Source organism: Ctenocephalides felis, unplaced genomic scaffold (assembly GCF_003426905.1).
Source record: "Ctenocephalides felis isolate EL2017-DRISC unplaced genomic scaffold, ASM342690v1 CF-g0.4_SCAFFOLD_03572, whole genome shotgun sequence".
NCBI lineage: Eukaryota > Metazoa > Arthropoda > Insecta > Siphonaptera > Pulicidae > Ctenocephalides > Ctenocephalides felis.
In genome coordinates this window covers 219,602-239,848 of record NW_020539726.1, presented here as the reverse complement: position 1 = coordinate 239,848, position 20,247 = coordinate 219,602, and the positions used below count along the sequence as shown (strand labels likewise).

General features: G+C 29.5%; 1 non-coding gene across 1 annotated transcript; it reads left to right on the top strand.

Moving 5' to 3' along the window:
* The first annotated feature begins 1,404 nt into the window (after positions 1 to 1,404).
* Positions 1,405 to 1,488, top strand: Trnal-uaa. The gene has a single exon. It is a non-coding gene; the product is annotated as a tRNA-Leu (tRNA).
* The last annotated feature ends 18,759 nt before the right edge of the window (positions 1,489 to 20,247 follow it).

Genomic DNA, 20,247 nt, shown 5'->3' with positions numbered 1-20,247 from the left:
GGCGCCAGGTTTAAGCTCTGATTCCCGATTGGGAGCGTGGGTTCGAACCCCACACCCGACAAAAATAAATTTTTGAGTAAATGTATGATATTATTAATTTAAATATTCATTAAAGTGTGGTTCTATACAGAAATTCAGCTGTGTACTGCAAAATTTTTGCTTTTGAAATATTAAATTAGATTTATAATTATCAGCTAATTAAAGTTTCATTCGAATTTTTGTAATTATGATTTTTAATTATCAGCTAATTCTAGTTTAAAAAAATGTTTCAAACGTGGTCAGGTTGGCCGAGCGGTCTAAGGCGTCAGATTTAAGCTCTGGTTCCCGATTGGGAGCGTGGGTTCAAATGGGTGGTTCTATACAGAAATTCAGCTGTATACTGCAAAATTTTTAATGAGTTTTGTAATTAAATTGGTTCTATATAGAAATTATGCAGGATGTTGCATGAAGCTTTGCTTTTGAGATATTTGTTAAACGGTATTCGTTTTGTAAATTTGAAATATTTAATTAGTTTTGTATTTAATTGGTTCTATATAGAAATTATGCAGAAAATTGCATGAAGCTTTGCTTTTGAGATATGCGTTAAATGGTGGTTTTATACAGAAATTCTGCTGTATACTGCAAAATTTTTGCTTTTGAAATATTTAATTAGTTTTGTAATTACCAGCCAATCCTAGTTTGAAAAAATGTTTAGAACGGGGTCAGGTTGGCCGAGCGGTCTGTGACGCCAGGTTTAAGCTCTGGTTTCCGATTGGGAGCGTGGCTTCGAACCCCACACCTGCCAAAATAAATTTTTAATTAAATGTATAATATTATTAATTTAAATATTTATTAAACTATGGTTCTATACAGAAATTCTGCTGTATATTGCAAAAGTTTTGCATTTGAGAATTTTAATTTGTACTTTTTAATTATCAGCAAATTAAAGTCTAAAAGAAGGTCTCATACGTGGTCAGGTTGTCCGAGCGGTCTAAAGCGCCAGATTTAAGCTCTGGTTCCGATTGGGATTTTATTTAATTACACGTATAAAAATATTATTAATTTAATTTGTTTAATTTCATTAAACGGTGGTTCTATACAGAAATTCAGCTGTATACTGTAACATTTTTACTTTTGAAATATTTAATTAGTTTTGTAATTTAATTGGTTCTATATAGAAATTATGCAGGATATTTTATGAAACTTTGCTTTTGAGATATTCTTTAAACGGTGGTTCTATACAGAAATTCTGCTGTATACTGCAAAATTTTTGCTTTTGAAATATTTAATTAGTTTTGTAATTACCAGCTAATTATAGTTCCATAGGGAAATTTAGCTGTATATCGCAAAATTTTTGTATTTGAAATTTGTAATTTGTTTTGTAATTATCAGATAATTAATGTTTGAAAAAATGTTTCGTACGTGGTCAGGTTGACCGAGCGGTCTAAGGCGCCGGATTTAAGCTCTGGTTCCCGATTGGGAGCGTGGGTTCGAACCCCACACCTGACAAAAATAAATTTTTAAGAAAATGTATTATATTATTATATTAATTTAAATATTCATTAAACTGTGGTTCTATACAAAAATTCAGCTTTGTACTGCAAAATTTTTGCTTTTGAAATATTAAATCATTTTTGTAATTATCAGCTAATTAAAGTTTAATTCCAATTTTTGTATTTGTGATTAGTAATTTGTTTTGTAATTATCAGCTAATTCTAGTTTGAAAAAATGTTTCGAACGTGGTCAGGTTGGCCTCGCGTTTAAATATTCATTAAACCACACATTCCATACAGAAATTCTGCCGTATATTGCAAAATTTATGCATTTGAAAATTTTAATTTGTACTTTCTAATTATCAGCAAATTATAGTTTTAAGATACGTGGTCAGAGTTGCCGAGCGGTGTAAGTCGCCACATTTAAGCTCGGGTTCCCGACTGGGAGCGTGGGTTCGAAGCCCACACCCGACAGAGATTCGTTATATTATATTGTTGTATTATACATGTGTAATGCTATATCTTTATTAATTGTTGGACAAGCGGTCTATGGCGCCTGGTTTAATCTCTGTTTTCCGATTGGGAGCGTGGGTTCAAACCCCACACCTGACAAATTTGTATTTTTAATTACATGTATAATATTATTAATTTGAATGTTTACTAAACAGTGGTTCTATATAGAAATTCAGCTGTTTATTGCAAAATTTTTGCATCTGAATATTTTAATTTATATTTTCTAATTATCAGCAAATTATAGTTTGATAAAACGCCCCGTATGTGGTCAGATTGGTCAAACGGTATGAGGCGTCAGATTTAAGCTCTGGTCTCCGATTGGGAGTGTGGGTTCGAACCCCATACATGACAACGTTCTGTTATGTTACATTGTTGTAGTACTCACGTGCAATACTAAGTCTTTATTAGTTGTTGTAGGTGTCCGGCTAGAACACCGCACCTGAAACGCTTGAATTTTTAATTACACGTATAATAATATTAATTTGAATATTAATTAAGCGGTGGGTCCATAGAAAAATTCAGCTGTATATTGCAAATTTTTTGCATTTGAAATTTGTAAATTGTTTTACGATTATCAGCTAATTATAGTTTGGAAAAAACATGTTGTAAGTCGTCATGATGGTCGAGCGATCGCAGGCGCCAGATTTGAGCTCTGGTTCTCGATTTGAAGCGTGGGTTCGAACCCCACACCTGACAAAAATAAATTTTTAATTACATATATAATATTATTAATTTAAATATTCATTAAATGATGGTGCCATAGAGAAATTTTCGTGTATGTTGTGAGGTTCGCGAGTGGTCTAATGCGCCAAATTTAAGCTATGTTTTACCATCTGGAGCGTGTTTTTGAACCCCACACCTGACAAAAATAAATTTTTGAATGTGTGCCTAATATTATTAATTTAAATATTCTTTAAACTCGTCGTTGAAAATACTCGTTGGTCTCTGCTTGGTCGGCGGCCCAATCGCATAGCATTGTGAGATCTGGACTTCTCAGTTCGCTCGGAATTGGATGCTGAGGAGGAAATCAACTCCGCGAACACAAATAAGTAGCACTGACTGTGATTGATAATGTATTTATTTTCTAAATAACATCCACTACTCGGAAATATCTCACAAAACTCATATGGAAAACACAAGCAAAACGGCGTACGTGACAAGCGAGCGCGAGACCCTGTTCACCCGCATGATTAGCGATTATATCCAAAATCTTTAGGAACAAGACTAACAAGAATCTGGCGCGAACATATTCCCCAGTCTAAAAGGGCTACTTTCTATAACCCTATAATTCTTTGGACATTGGCCACTAGCATCACTCCATCGACACCTAGAAAACTTCTACTCTTTCTTGCATCCAATGAAGCAGGCAAATCGGACAAAGCCAATCAAGGTGCAAGGAGCTGAGGATCACCACTGAGCTCAACAAGGCCACAATCATTAAGTCTCCATTCAATAATACATAAAATGAATTTTTTTATATATCTTTACGTTTCAAAGGTTTCTGAATATTTTAGTATGGAGTTATCAGGAAGAAAAACCCGACTTATTTTTATATATATGTAGATTATTATTCATTTAAATAATCATTAAACAGTGGTTCTATATAGAAATGCACATTTTGCATGAAGCTTTGCATTTGAGATCTCTTGTTTTGTGATTATAATTTCATTATAGTTAGAAAAAGAAAGTTGTTTCGCTTAAATAATCAGATTTTCCGAGCGGCTGTGGGGCCATATTTAAGCTCTGGTTCTCGATTGTGAGTCCACGCCTGACAACATTACATTTTATTATATTATTATATTATACATGCGTAGTACTATTTCTTTGTTTATGTTTTGTAATTATAAGATCATTATAGTTTGGAAGAGTCTCTAGTGTGTTGTCAGATTGGCCAAGCGGCCTAAGACGCCAGGTTTAAGCTGTGGTCCCCGATTTGGAGCGTGGGTTCGAACAAAACACCTGACAAAGTTAAATTTGCAATTACACGTATAATATTATTAATTTGAATGTTTATTAAACGCAATTCTGTATATTGCATTTTTTGCATTTGAAATATTAAATTTCAGGTTGGGCGAGGGGGCTAAGGCGCCAGTTCTAAGCTCTTGTTCCTGATTGGGAGCGTGGGTTCGAAACCCTCACCTGACAGAAATAAATTTTTAATTATATGTATAATCTTATTAATTTAAATATGCATTAAACGGTGGTTCCAAATAGAAATTTTGCAGGATATTGCTTAAAACTTTGCATTTGTGATCTATTGTTTTGTAGTTATAAGTTTATTATAGTTAGGAAAAGAGAATTGTTTTTCTTACATAGTCAGGTTGGCCGACCGGTCTAAGACGCCAGATTTAAGTTCTGGTTTCTGATTGGGAGAATTTGAAATTTTTAATTTGTGGTTTCCAATTATCAACAAATTATGGGTTGGTAAAAAATATTGTACTCTAATCTTCGTTGGGCAACAAAATAAGCATATTTAAAATTGACATTCTTTCAACTTGACAGATTAAGGCATCATCCGATGTGTGAAAATTTATCATCGGCAAAATTTTTTATACCAGTCATTACTTTACGAAAATTTGAATATGATTACTGATACATATTTCCATTGATTGTAACTAGTGTTAGAAGTTAGAAAAATACTTATTAATTAAAAAAGTATCGGCTTTAAATATTAGAATCGAAAATCAAATGTCTTATTAAAGTATTCAACCAAAGTTGGTTGCGTGACAATTGCTGCATACAATATACAAAACTTATTAACGTTGATAAACATATGTTTTCGGGGGTAACACAAATTATATTATTGACATACGTAATTTCAAACTCTAATTCTTTCATTTATTATTAATCAGTGGCTTCGAACTGGTCATTCTCATTTTCTTTAACAAAAACCATATCGCACTCGACTTAACGCTTGTTTCGTTCGTTATCTATGAAGATCGGTGCCGCCGCGACAAAAGAGAATTAGTGGTGTTCATAAAATGTGGTCGAACTTTTGGTGGGGTGAAAAAATACAGCCGATAATTTTTGAGTAGTATCGGCGCAAAATATCGATACCGCCAAAAGAATCGGCCCGAAGTATCGATTCCAAAAATACTCAGTATCGACGTCAAAGTATCGATACTTACTTATTATCGATACTATCGTTCTAACACTAATTGTAACCCATATGAACACTTTTGATTTTGCACGATCGTTTGTTCTATATAATTAATATCACGGATGCGTTGAGAAAGTGCACATATTTTAATTTATTTTTAAAATATTGTTAACTAATTAGTCTCTTTAGACTACTTTAAGTAGAAGTACATAAAACTAGTTGCATCAATTTACTTATCACAAGCATATGACGATCCGTTTATATACTACAAAAAAAATTCAATTTTTAGAATTTTTTTTTGTATCGCAGAGCCAAATAATCACAGATTCCAAAACAATTTTCAATTTTTTGAAAAATTGTCCTCTCTGAACTGGCAACCTCTCTGAAAAGAGATGAAAAAATTAAGTTTTTGAAATTTTTTGTTTGTTTTATATTTAAGTAAGCGAGCAAAAAAAATTGGGCATTTTCAAAATTGACAACTTCTTTAAATTGGCAATTTTGAGAATTTTCCGATGCGTAAAAATCTTTGATGGGTAAAACTTTTCTGAAAAATAATTGCACTATTGGACAGCAAAAAATTACTGATAACGATAGCAAAAACAAATTTTATTTTTTTTGCATTTTTAGGGGGTTGGTGCTGACTATACGTATAGTTAACACTTAATTTGGCTCCACCCATTTATCTCGAGAACGGAAAGAGGTAAAAACATTTAATTTACACCAATCGACAGCAAAAAAATTTTCACAAAATCTGGGTACATCAGTTTTGCCAATTTCCACCATCGCGGTATTATACGCACGTCAAATATTTGAAATACTGGTTGAAGTAGCTGACAGTTTTATTGACATTGTCAGTTAATTGCTTGTTTGATTTGTGTAATTTTTGTAGTATAATTGGTTTGGTTTTCACAATTTTTCACCTTTGTGCCTCGCCCTACTCTACATTTAACAGAATACACTTAATTTATTTTCTACCTCTCCTCGCAAGATTTGAAAATTTTGTATAGCTAAATAATACTACGTTAATACGATAAGAGCTTGAGTTAAAACCTCATACCTGACAAAGTGACATTTTTAATTTTTTACAATATTATTGTAATTATTAGCTGCTTTTAGTTAGAAAATAAATCGTATGGATAATTATAAAATTGTATTTATTTTTTTCTTTAAGATGAAGTAAATCAAGAATGTGTCATCAATTGAGTAGAAAGCGAAATACATTCCTAGAATCAATAAAGTCACATGTTTGAATTCTACAGATAAAATATGTTATAACAAATTGTAACAATTAATAAATAAATAAATAAATTTGATAAAAATAAAAAGTATTTTAATTCCACATTATAAAAATTAGAGTAGAGAAAAATACTCCCAAAATTAAAAAAAGTATTGGGGTTGGACAACAAAAATAAATTGTTTTTTAAAGTAAAATTTAAGCTTTTCTTAAAGTTCAAAAATGTTTGCTAAAATTATGTCAATAATATTAAATAACTGAACACGGGATAAAAAATAATTAATTTACAAAAATGGCTACAAAAATTAGGTGTTTGTAAAGTAAAAAAAGTAAAAATTTAGGTGTGTGTGTTTTGTTGTAATAAAAACAAAAAAATCGTCTAAAAATAAAAATAAAAAATAACGATGAATTACCCTTATTACTAAGGGGATGTAAAATATATATTAGCTATACCCATCCCTAATAAATAAAAATATAAAATTTGATAATATATTGTAATAAGGAAATTTTATATATGTATAATTTTATATATGTAAATTTTTTTATTTATATATAAAATTTCATACAAATATCTTATATTCATACACAAAATATACATGTAAAAAAAATATATATAAATACAAATTTTTACATCTATGTATATAAAATTTCTATCAATATATTCATCAATAATTATTGACCAGTTTTAAATTAACTATTAATTTTTTTAGAATCCCTAACTATTTAAATTTATTTTTTACCGTCTCTTGATTATTTCTCTTAATTGAAGACCTTATTGTATAATATATCAAAGGGAAAGCGCGTATTAACTTTCAAAGTTATTTCAAATGTTCCTTTAATGCTATTGAGCAATGTTACATTTATCATATGACACTATTTAATTAAATTGACACTATAGTTCCATAAGACCACTCAACAAAACCATAAATTAATAAAATATTGGTTCCATAAAACGATTTGAACCAATAATTTTAGAATTACTGACATTCAATATTGTCCATAAATCAATTTGTTTTATTTCGAAGTTGACATATAGTGAATAATAAATCAGTGGTGACAGATTTGATTTATATTTTTATAAGTTGTGCAAAATATAATAAAATTCAAGTGATGATCATTTATGAAACATTTATATCATTTATAATAAAATAAAAGTTAAAGTTTAAAACGAGATTTTTCACACTACTTGTGCTGTTGTTAGCATGCAATATTTGAAAGTATTCGCTTTGTGTGAAGGCATGGTAAGGGAACTCAAATTGACTGAAACGTTCATAGTGATCATTTTTAGCACTACGGAAAGCTATTATAACCGAAATTGTAAACTAGGGTGGTGTATGGCATCGTGCCTTAAGGCAAATTGCTGTAACTTCCCGTCCCGTATCGAAATGTTCAAGGAATATTGAATGTTTTCAAATAGATTATAAATATTGTAACATTGTCTAATATTTATAAGAATTATATAAACTGAATTGCAAAGTTGAAATTATTTTTTTAAAGTATATTAGAACTTTAGTCAGAATTAAAACTAAAATCTGAATTATTTTTGACATACAATTTTTTTGTTATTAAATTAAAAAAAAAATTGAAACAAAAAAAATTCTTTCAATAGCAATTGTTTTGTTGTAATAAGAAGAAAGTTCTTTGAATCGTTCAAATCGGACGCTTAGTTCTCTCAAAAACTGCCATTTTTTGCACATTTAGCTCTGTATCTTCGAAATGGCTGGACCTGCCTTTGCCGAGTAATTACCTCTTCTCCCAATCATTGCAAATTGAATGTTTTTGAGATCATTCAAATCGGGTACTCGGATTTGTATTTTTTGCACTTTTTGCTCCGTATCTTCGTGACGGAAAATCCGTACGCCCGAAAACGTGGACGAAAAAATGCGGACATACAAAACACACGCACACACACATCCGTTTTTTCTGGGGTATGCCAAAATGTTCAGAAACCTTCAAGACGTGAAGATATGCTAAAATTTTCATTTTCGATTTTCGGCCCATTGCTATAACTACCCTACGGGAAGTTAACAAATATGCGTGAAATATTATTTTATTTCAAATTTAAACTAGTGGGGCGCATGGTATCGTCCCTTAAGGCAAATTGCTGGAACTATTTTTTTTTAAAGATTGACATTTTTGAAAAAAATAATTTTTTGGGAAACTTTCAATTTTTGAAAAAAAAAAATTTTGGAAAAAAGACTTTTTGAAAAAAAATGTTTTCGTTATTTTGAAATATATTGGAAGTTTTGAACTTTTTTTCAAAAAAAAATTGATTTATATTTATAAGGAAACGTGCTGATTATTTTTGGCAAAGGCAGGTCTAGCCGTTCCGAAGACACGGGGTAAAAAGTGCCACACACGGTAACTCAGTTTTAAAGAGAACGTGCGTCCGATTTTATTAATTCAAAAAACATTTTACTTGTATGAACAAGATAGTAAAAGAAAAAGTAAAAGAAAATGCCATTTGGCGGTCAAAAATGATCGTTAGGCATATGCCATGAAATTATCAGACATTTTATAGAGATTTTAACAATAAGTATAAATTTTATTTACATTACTATGTGTTCCGCACAAATGTTCATCCGTTAGACGGCGACGCGGCACTTACGCGCTTCGATATTTTGTCTCTATGCAGTTAAAGCAGTACGAATGCTTTGAAAAAAAGTTCAGAATTTACAAAATATTTCAAAATAAATTTTTCTTCAAAAAGTCTTTTTCCAAAAAAAGTAAGTTTTTGTCAAAAATTTATATTTTCTCAAAAATCTAATTGTTCCAAATAATTTTTGATACAGGAAGTTCCAGCAATTTGCCTTAAGGCACGATGCCATGCGCCCCACTAGTTTTATATAAACCAGTTTCCGTAAGAGTTCAATGGTTTAGTATGTTCATTAAGACCAAGTACCCTATCGTTATACCAAGTAAATTAATTTTAATTTTAACAAACGTCAAAAAAACTACTCATTTTCTTAAAATTTGATAATTTTTTAAAATTAAACTACCCGTTATAAGGCATTAATATTTCAGTAAGTTCTATAAGACCATGATATATATCGCCAAAAAAAGTTACATAAAAATCGGCTTATTTTTTTTTCAACAGTTAATTGCAAGAAATCGGCTCGGCAGATTTTCACCTAAAACTAATCAGTATCATTCGCAACTAATATCTGTCGAACAGTTTTTGATTTTTTTAAAATTGATTCGGTAGTTTGAGCTTAAATGTGGACGAAAAGTTTAACACTTTTTTCCAAACTACAAAAAAACGGCTTGACAGACGATAGTCCTCATTGAGGTACATTAAATGTCTTTCAAATTTCTGAAATCGGTTCAGGCGTTCTTGAGAAAACGTTGATCAAAAGTCGAATTTTGACAAATGCTAAAAAAACTATGTTAATTTTTGCAAGCCTTGACAAAATTTTAAAGTTAAACGAGTTGTCGTAAGGCCATAATATTTTAGTATGATATATAGTACTATGGTAATCGTCGAAACAAAAATTAACACTTTATTACAAGAAAACGGCCCGGCCGACCTTTACCAATAACTAATCACAAAGATACGGCTTGGCTGATCGTCGCACAAAACTGACAAACACTAGTCCTCATCGAGATACATCGAATGGTTTTTAAACTTTTGGTCCAGCAGTTTTTAAGAAAACGTCGATTTACGACAAAAAATCTGTTCATATACACACACACGCATACTGTTCTCGTGTGTCCGCGATTGGGTGCTCTACGGGACGATGTAGAAGAGATATTGAGCCGAAGAATTACTCCTGATACTATTTTGCCAGTAATGCAATCTGCACCTACGGCCTTTCTCTCTGGGGTAGTGCAAGTCGATCCAATGTAAACATCTTACAGAGATCTCAGAACAAGGTCCTCAGAAATATACTGGAGGCTCCCAGATATGTACCTGATTGGCTTGTTCATCAGGATTGAAACATATACTCATAAACAATAGCGAAAGAAATTAGTAGATTCGCTGAGAAATACAAGTCAAGATTGGATATCCATCCACATGAACTCACAAAGGACCTACTCTCTGCTAACACTATCAGGAGATTAAGATGATCAGATCCATTAAATTTAGTATATTCATATATTTAGTATCGTACTTGTAACTTTTTTTTTCTATTTATAATTTGCCTTAAGAACCATCATTGAACCTCAACGAACATTCTAAAAAAAGAATTGGCCGAATTGGTCCGGGCGTTGTTGAGTTATGCACTTACCAACACATTTTGCAATTCATTTTTATATTATAGATTATTTCCCTAGTAGAAATGTATCGTAGCCAGAGGGGTAAAAAATCGTGGCGCAATATTTGAATCTTGTCTTTAGATGGACCGGACAATATTTGTTTTCAAAATTATGGAAAATTTAGAAAATTCATGGAAAAACAGTTTTATATGGTTTATTACAATTAAAAAACATGTTTCCCATCTGATTTACACCTCTAATTTTATATTTACATGAATTATACATAATTTTTAAATGAGGGCATAATCGACGTTTTTTGTGGGCTACCAAGATTTGTTTCTTCAGTATTATCGAACTTGGGAAATACATGGTATTTATAAGGGTTACGAAAAAAATTAACTTTAAATAATTAATTAGCATCAAAAACATGATTGAAGCTTTTGAAAAGTCATATTCTCGATCGTAATTAATAGTTTGATACATTTTATTTATTAATTCAATATAAATTTTAAATGTGGGGGTTATGGAAACTTTTTGTGGGCAACCAAGATTCGTTTCTTCAGTATTATCGAACTTGGGAAATACATGGTATTTAAAAGGGTCACGAAAAAAAATAATTTTAAATAATTAATTAGCACCAAAAACATGATTAAAGCTTTTAAAAAGTCATATGTTCGATCGTAATTAATAGTTTGATACATTTTATTTATTAATTCAATATAAATTTTAAATGTGGGGGTTATGAAAACATTTTTTTTCATTAATGCCTTTAAAAAGTCAATATTAAAACCAATATGGACTCCATATAAATCCAATAGTGATAAACAATATTAAAATCCCATTCAAAACCAATATAAGCTCAATATTAAAAACCAATATAAGGTCAATATAAATAAACAATATTTACCCAAAATCCAAAAATATTATTTGAACCACATTTATATAGAAAAACAGTATTTAACTCATTGATAATATCTTAGCTAATACACAGCTAATCATTGTCTTCTTCATCGTATTTACATTGGTCAAGAAAATAATCAATTTTAAATAATACATTACCGGCAAAAACATCAATGGTGCCTCTTAAAAATCATATTCTTGATCAGAATTAATTAATAAATAGCTAAATTAATTAAATCCATTATAATTTGTTTATGTAAACGTAATCAATGACCGTTGAATATACATACTTTGTTCCTTGTTTTTAAAAATAGGTTATTGCGTTCAAATGAAAAAAAAAAGTGATAACTTTTTGTTTTACATAAAAAAATAAAAAACGACTGTATGATTCGAACCCGGTATAATAAGACGTCCCAAATATGGAAGTCTAACGCTCTAACCACTACGCGACCAACAGCACGAAGAGATGAGCATTAGCGCATATCTCGCTTTATACACAGGGTATACTATTATGTTGATTATATTATTTGCAGTCAAATACTCGAAACAAAAAGCGATAAATAAGTTAACTACTTATAAAGAACGATTTGACATTATGTGACATTATATGTAACCACCTGAGGTTAACAAATTTTTAAAAAATTACGCATCATTATAACATTACAACATTTCTAGAAGATATAACAAATTCAAATAATGTCAATACATATCAAACCAAGTAATAAAAAAAATTCAAACAAAATGTTTATTGAAGAAAAATAAAACTTTGTATAAATTTGTTATATCAACTAGCATAATTTTGTAATTTTATAAAATTTTATAAATATTTCAAAATGTATTAACTTGTTGGATGTGATATTGCGTCGAAATAGTTAAATTATTGATTGCTTTTATTTTGACTATTTTGTTACAAATAAACATTTCAAAAATATGTGTTAATGTCGATCAAAAAAAATCTAAAGTTTATATTTATATGTTTAGTTGACAAAACTATTTTAGTGGTTAATATTAACAAAAAAAATTGCATATAAAAATCATATAATAATTTAATGAACTTGCATAAATATTGCATAAAGTAAATTTGATAATTTCTTTTTTTACACATAACTTGGAAGTTATAACAGATATCGGAACGTGCAATTTATCAAAAATCTTACAATAAAATTTCCAACAATTGTCTGCATTAAATTTTTTAAAAATCAATTTATATTTATACATAAATTTAAACGTTTTATATTTATTCATATATTTTAAAAATATTCTGGAATAACACACATATTTATACACATATACATGATTATGAATAACTACCCCGAATTTTAGCCATCTCTCTTTAGAAAGTTTCTCCGTACGAACGCGCGAATGCACGCACACCATTTCAATAACCTTTTTTTTGTATAAATGTATGTGCATTTCAAGGCAATATGCACGACCCTTCGGAGGCTTAAAGTACCTGCCAGACATTCTGTGTATTTCGGAGTATTGCAGTTACCAGTTGACTTGTTACTAGCATCAGCTGTGGAAATATCACTCTTTGAATTTATTATTTATTATAATATTGCAAAATATTTCTCAATTATAAATATTATATGAAAAAAGTGCGTGAATTTTTAGTGAATATTTAGTGAATAATAAAATGATCTATGATATCAAATAATAAGTGGCTAAGAACATATTTTGTGAACAGTTTATAATTAAAATCAAGCGGTCAATTAACACAATTTTGAGTTTTATGGTTAAAGTACGTAAGTATATTTATTACTTATATTATATAAATCAACATACATATTTAGTAAACAATGATGTGTTTTATATATTCTAGATTGACTAAATTGAAATGGATGTAAAATCAGCTGTAATATAAAAACTATCACATAGCAAAAATGGATTTGATAAAAGGTAATAAAAATATTAACAAACTTATTAAATGCAGACTTTTCAATAATTTATTATCGCTTTTGAATATTTGATATTCGTATTTCCATCAACAGTTTTTTATTTTAATTTAAAATTATAATTGTACTGTTTTAAATTAATGTTAAAATTTCATATTTACTGTATTTTTAATTATTTCAGATTTAACTGTGATCGAGTTCTAGAAAATATGAGTTTTCAATAAACTACAATGCCAGAAATGTTTTTTTTATTAAAAGCTAAGTAATTGAATTTATTATGAGTTTATAAAATCAATATATTCCAGAAATATTGCTATAAAATATTAATATATTTAATTTCAGGTGTAATCGTGATCGAATGCAAGAAAATGTTAAAACATGTGTGAAAATATCCAAATAATATAAGAATTTCTATCACTAATTAAAATACTTATAAATAGACAAAAAAGGCGATAGAATTAACAAAAATGAGATTATGATTTACCATTAAGATTCTCCAAATCATTATAATGACTGAAAATATTTTGATTGTTCTATATCTTATTATCATAAAATAATGTGTAAATTGTTAATATAATTATTAAGATTCAATACATAAACTATTTAAAAATGTATGTATTCATTTAGAATAAATAAACTTTTATTATCAATGAGTTAAATACTGTTTTTCTATATAAATTAAATAATATTTTTAAATGTGGGTTAAATAATAATTTTGAATTTGGGGTAAATATTGTTTATTTATATTGAGCTTATATTGGTTTTTTATATAGGGTAAATATTGTTTATTTATATTAATCTTATATTGGTTTTCAATATTGAGCTTATATTGGTTTTGAATGGGATTTTAATATTGTTTATCAATATTGGTTTTTTATGGGGCCTATATTGGTTTTAATATTGGATTTATATGGGAAAATGTTAACAGAATAATATTATAGCAATATTGGTAAACAATATAGAGCCCGTATAAAGTACAATATTGCGCCACGATTCGTTTCTACTAGGGTTGATAAAGTAGTTTTTAATCATTAGATTATAAAACTTAGAATTTATTTATTTCAATTAAAAAAATTGTATAAGTTGTACTCTTTTTTCAAATATTGGAGAAATATTTAACTTATTAACTTCCCAAAGGAAAAAATCATTCTGAATCGCATGAGACCAAATTTGGAAAAAGTATGTGTGTGTGTGGTTCGTGCGCGTGTAAAAATGATCTAATTTTTGATATTTCGTCGATATTAAAAGCGGCTGGAACGATCTTAAAAATTTAAAAGTCATTCGATGTATCACAATAAGAACTAGCGTTTATCAGTTTTGTGCGACGATAGGCCAAGCGGTTTCTTTGTAATTAGGGACAAAGTCTTGTTCAGTTTTTAGCTCAGAGTCTTGAATCGAATTTAAAAACTTTGAAAGTGTTCGAAATCGGCTGGAAAACCCGTTGATCATTTTTTGATAAAGTTCTGCCGGGCCGTTTCTTTGTAGTTAATTGTTAAAAGCATTTCGTGGTATTATGAAAAATGATTTTTTACCTTCCCATAAGGTAAGTTATCATAATCGCAAAAAAACAAAAATGAATTTTTTTATATATCTTACTGTTTCAAAGGTTTCTTAACATTTTAGCATACTTAAAAAAAAATGATTGTATGGGTATGCGTGTGTGTGTTTGTGTGTAATATTTATGTATGTATGTGCAGATACAAATTTTTGTCGACGATTTTAAGAACATTGATCAACCAAATGGAATGATTCAAACAATATTCAATACCTGTTGATGAGGGGACGTGCTGGTAAGTTATTGGTCTAGACAGGTCCATCCGAAGATACGGAACAAAAATTCAGAACATGTTAATTCAGTTTTTGAGAGAACAGTGCATCGATTTGAGTGCTTCAAAAAACACGTTTTGGAGATCTAATAAAAAACGTAAAAAAGACCATTTGGCAGTCAAAAATGATCATTAGACATTTGCTCCTAAAATTACCAGATATATTATAGTAAGGTGACCATATTTTTTTAAGTCCGGGGCGGAGAGCAGCGGTCTATAAAATAACAATTGTTTATTTATGGGTACAATAAAGAAACAGTTTTTCATATCTTTTGTTTTAATCAGAATTACGGATTTTTAGTAAGAACTTTATTATTCGTTTATATGCAAAACTTTTTTACCTTTGATATTATATCCTATATTTTTCGATCTTTTATATGTTTTTTGGCTTTTGAGCTTTGTTCGTTTGATTTCATAATTTTTGGTAAAAACCGAGACAATCCGAGACAAAAGAATAAATCCGTGTCAAACATTGCGTTTAGAAATACCCGGGGCACAGATAGAAACCCGATAGTATCCCGACTAAAACTGAAAGTATGGCCACCTTAATTATAGATATTTAAATAATAAGTATAAATGTTATTTATATTTTTATGGGTTCCGTACTAAGATTCATAATATTTAACCGTTAATATTTTGTCTCTGAAATAGCTAGTAGAGTGACTTTGGCTTTGAAAAAAATTTAAGATTTTCAAAATATTTCAAAATATGATATAAGAAAAAAATAAAACTTTTCAAAAATGTGCTTTTTTCGGATGTTTCAAAATTTTCAGAAAGTTTTCAAAAATTGTTAAAGCCTTAAAAAAAATTACGGTACGGAAAGTACCAGCACTTTTCCTTACGGCAAGATCCCATGTCTCACTAGTTCGATGTTTATTCGATTCTAATTAGAATCTATGCCGTAGCATATGCACGTTCTGTGTTTCATAAGAAGCTACTTATTACAGTTGACGTCCACAGTAAAAATAAAATTTTAGAACCCGAAATAGATGTAATAAAATGGCGTAAACATATCAATGTAGTTTATACAATTAGATAAGATATCAAATTGATAATTTAATTAACTCGATTTTCAGTGAAAACAATAATTATATTTTCAAAATAAACAGTTAAACATTATATCTAAATAGCTGATCTCATGATTAATTTGTTTTAGGCCAGAAAAATATAGGCAAAAATATTAAAATATCATTTCAATTAAATTTTTCATATTTTTTATTGAGATATTAAAAGGTCTAAAGTATTTTTTATTCATCAAACTATTTATTATTAATATGATGAACATATTTTCATAGAGTTTCATATGCACATCTCTGTCATAGCTTTAACAAAATATCCATTTAACTCAATTCTCGGCATATCAACCATTTTTTTCTGGCTATAAATTATAAGTCGAATATTTCTCGTCGGGTTTTTTGCAATTGGAAAATCAATATCCGCACAAAAAGGCTTTTGGATGTTCCACAAACTTCGGATGATCATCGTCGTTTTTTTTTTCTCAATAACAATTTCACTTCGCGTGGCTTTGATGCAAATGTTGTACAAATGTAATCTGATTCCGCGGCATATCGTGTGTATGGGAACGATAGCTTTTATGATTATGAGCCAAAATAGCCGATGTTCGACGAATCGACGGATATCAGCTCGCCGTGTCTATCTACATAGTATAAGAGTTTGAAATTTCAGATGTTCTATCATGAAAATATACCAACATTTGGAAACTTGACTTATGCGGTTTCACAAAGTGTCATTGCATTGTAGACTAGATAGCCCGGTCAATTTTAAACCTAAAATCAGGTTTAACCTTCACGTTACAATAATTTATGATGGACTGTAACTTGGTGAAATTGTTTAAAATACAATTATAAAAGAAATCGCAAAAGTCCTCATCGTTCCGGTGCGTGCTAAAAAAATTGGCACAAGGTCAAAGGTAATAAAATGATTTTTTGCGATTTCAACTAAATTTTCAGTTTTATCGCAAAATTACATCAGACAAAATTGAAGAGCATAAAATTATCTACAAAAGATGTATAACACTTTATTCCTCAGAGCCACCGTTTTAAAGATATATCACTTTGAAAATATACGTTTTTACGTTTATTACGAGGTTTTATCACTAAGCCTATTTCACGGGTCTCTTGTGATTTTGTTTGTTTTAGAACTATTGCAAAAAATATTTGTGAATATTGGTTTTGCTTTTTTATAATTACCGCCTTTATTTGTACTAACTCAAATTCACAAATATTATTTTGCTTGAAGTTTTGGTTTGAAAACTTATAAGTACATTTGCACAATTGTGTTACAAATTAGTAGAAAATGTTTAAGGATACGAATGGATTCGATATTTCTTAATGATATTGAATTCTATTGATTAAACCAGTTTTGGATTTATTGTGTACTAAATGTGTTGTTTTTTCAAAAAAATCATTCCTTTTCGTTAGGAGAAAGGTAAAAATTCTGTGCAAGCCAGAATCCAATGTAACTGATGTGAATTAAGAAAATTAATTTTATTAATTCAGATAAATAAATTTTATTATTGATCCAAATTGTTGCTGCCTAGGAGAAACTACAAAGGCGGACACAAATTATATTTTTATAGAATGCGGAAATAGAGAAGAAGTCGAATAAAGGTGTTGAAAAGAAAAAAAAAGAAAACAAATAGTCTCACTACCAACAACACAACCACTGACAGATATTCGAACATATTTAGCACTGTATACATTTTTAAGAAAATAAGTTAAATTTACAAATAATATCAAACACTCAAGCATTATATATAATACGTAATTGTATAGGTAGTGTATTGTTCTGTAATAGCATGATCATACGTGCTTTTAATAAAAATATGAATTATTGTTCAATGTTGTTCAAAGTCCAAGATCTTTACATGAACACGGAAGACGCCATTCCTAGAATTGTCACGTACAATGTATAATATATAGAGTCAGAATAATTTGTATTAACCAGTGATGTCTTAGCCAAAAGTCTAGCCATAATGTCTGAGAGTAGTCTTAAATAATCTAAGTTGAGATTATGTCTGTGAAGTAAAGCAATAAATACAGTGTAAAACATTATAAGTGGATTTTTATTGGAACCAGAAGTTTGTCTCTTCCAGCGAATACCTTATTGAAAGGACCCATTAATCTGAAGAGAACTCGCATCAAACCAGTCGATCAAATATTATTCCTACTGCTCGACCCAAGGCATCAGGAAAGGTTGGACGGACATTATTACCATATCGCATAAAGAAGCTACTACAGTAACCAATATCCAGGGCCGTGGATCTTACAACAAAAGGACCTCCAACCCATACCCGAACCATACTACCAACACCCTCATCTCATTTCATGGTGGCAGCGGTGGGATTTCCTTGTAGTGAAGTGTTAGTTTTGTGAATTGTGCTTGGTGAAATCTGGATCCGGTTTTCTTCGCAACCAGAGGCTGCAGAGTAATTAAACTAAAACGGAGTATCCAGCAAGCAGCAAGACCAGGACTAGCACGAGGAACTAAAGGCACCAAAGGTGGCAGCATTACCGAGATAAACTACGCAGACAGATCTACGCAGATCGACGCAGACTTCTTGACTAAGGCTCACTCCCCAAGTAAGAAAAACCAATCCTTCAACATATCCAGACCAGAACATCATAGTCGTAAATTTTTTTTAAATTTTATTTGTCAATTAGAATATAAATAATAATATTTTGTCAATTTGATTTTTTTTAAGTATTAGGATTTTGGTTGTACTTGGGTAACATTTTTGTAACAACGGGCAGTTCGATTATTGTTCACACCACTATTATTTTGTTGACTTCACATATCACACGTCAAGGTTAAGTTCAAGCAAATATTGTTAGCTAAGCATTTTTTAACAAAAACAATTACGAGCATTGCCAGGTCCGAATTTCATAACAGAAATATTTCAAAGTAAAATAATTGTAAAGATTTGTAACAAAGTCATCAAGTAATAATATAAAAGACTCAGAAAGTAATATTGAAAAGTAAGTGACTCTAGTTAATGACTTTGAGTTTCCAATTTACTCCTGTAAATCTTTTTATAACGTCGCGATTTTTAATGTGGCTTTAAATGCCAGTATAAAGGCGAAATGCCTAAAGGATTTAGTGTAGCCATTGTGCCACTTTTCAGGCGATAGTGCCAATTCTTCATTTCAGATAGCCTAATATTAAATTGTTCAAAAGAAACAATAGGTATCTGACAAATAAATAATTAATCAGGGTAGGAAAAACCCGAATGGAGACTCGTAAGGTTAGTGAAAACCGCGAGATCTTAAATATATTTGACGTAATTTTGATGACTTATAAAAGACTCATGAATCCGTGGGAACGAGTCAATAAAATCTTTCAAATAAATTTATTTCGTTATTTTCATTTTAGGACCAAAACACGCTCGTTGATTTTATCGATTTTATTAAATCTTGCATGAGAATAAATTCCAACTATTATTGTTGAGTATAGAAATAATTTTAAAATATTACATAAGAATAAAATTTTAATCTTGAATATAATATAAAATGAACTTTGAAGTTTTGTGTGAAAATAATTGAACTTGAAAATGCAAATTTCAATAATAATTAAATTTAATCAACTGCCCATACCACAAAATGTTACAGAAATGAAGGGGACAAATTTAAATTAATGTCAATAATAGCAATGTAACTATCCCCATAGAACAGAATTATAAATTGAAAAAAAATAGGAAAATAGAAAAAGTCCATGTTTGAATTATTGATACTAAATGATTTCATTTTAAATTCAATTCAATTTGTTGGTGCTATATTGAACGAAAAATATTTCCTAAATTTTCTCTACAAATATAATAAATTTTATTTTGAAAATTAGTAAGCGATTGTTAAATTTGTTTTCTATTATTTGCGTAAATTGAAAATAATAATATTTTTTCTAATTGAATTTTTTATAATTGTTCATACTAAATGTAATTTCGATTATTTGCGTTAATAGCATAACGAGCTTTATCATATTTCTATTTTGAAATTTGAGTAAAGAAATATCACGTACCATTCGGATTCAAACCTTAACAAAGCACGCAATACAAATTTGCTTATGCTGTATTAACTTCGTTAATGTTATGAAT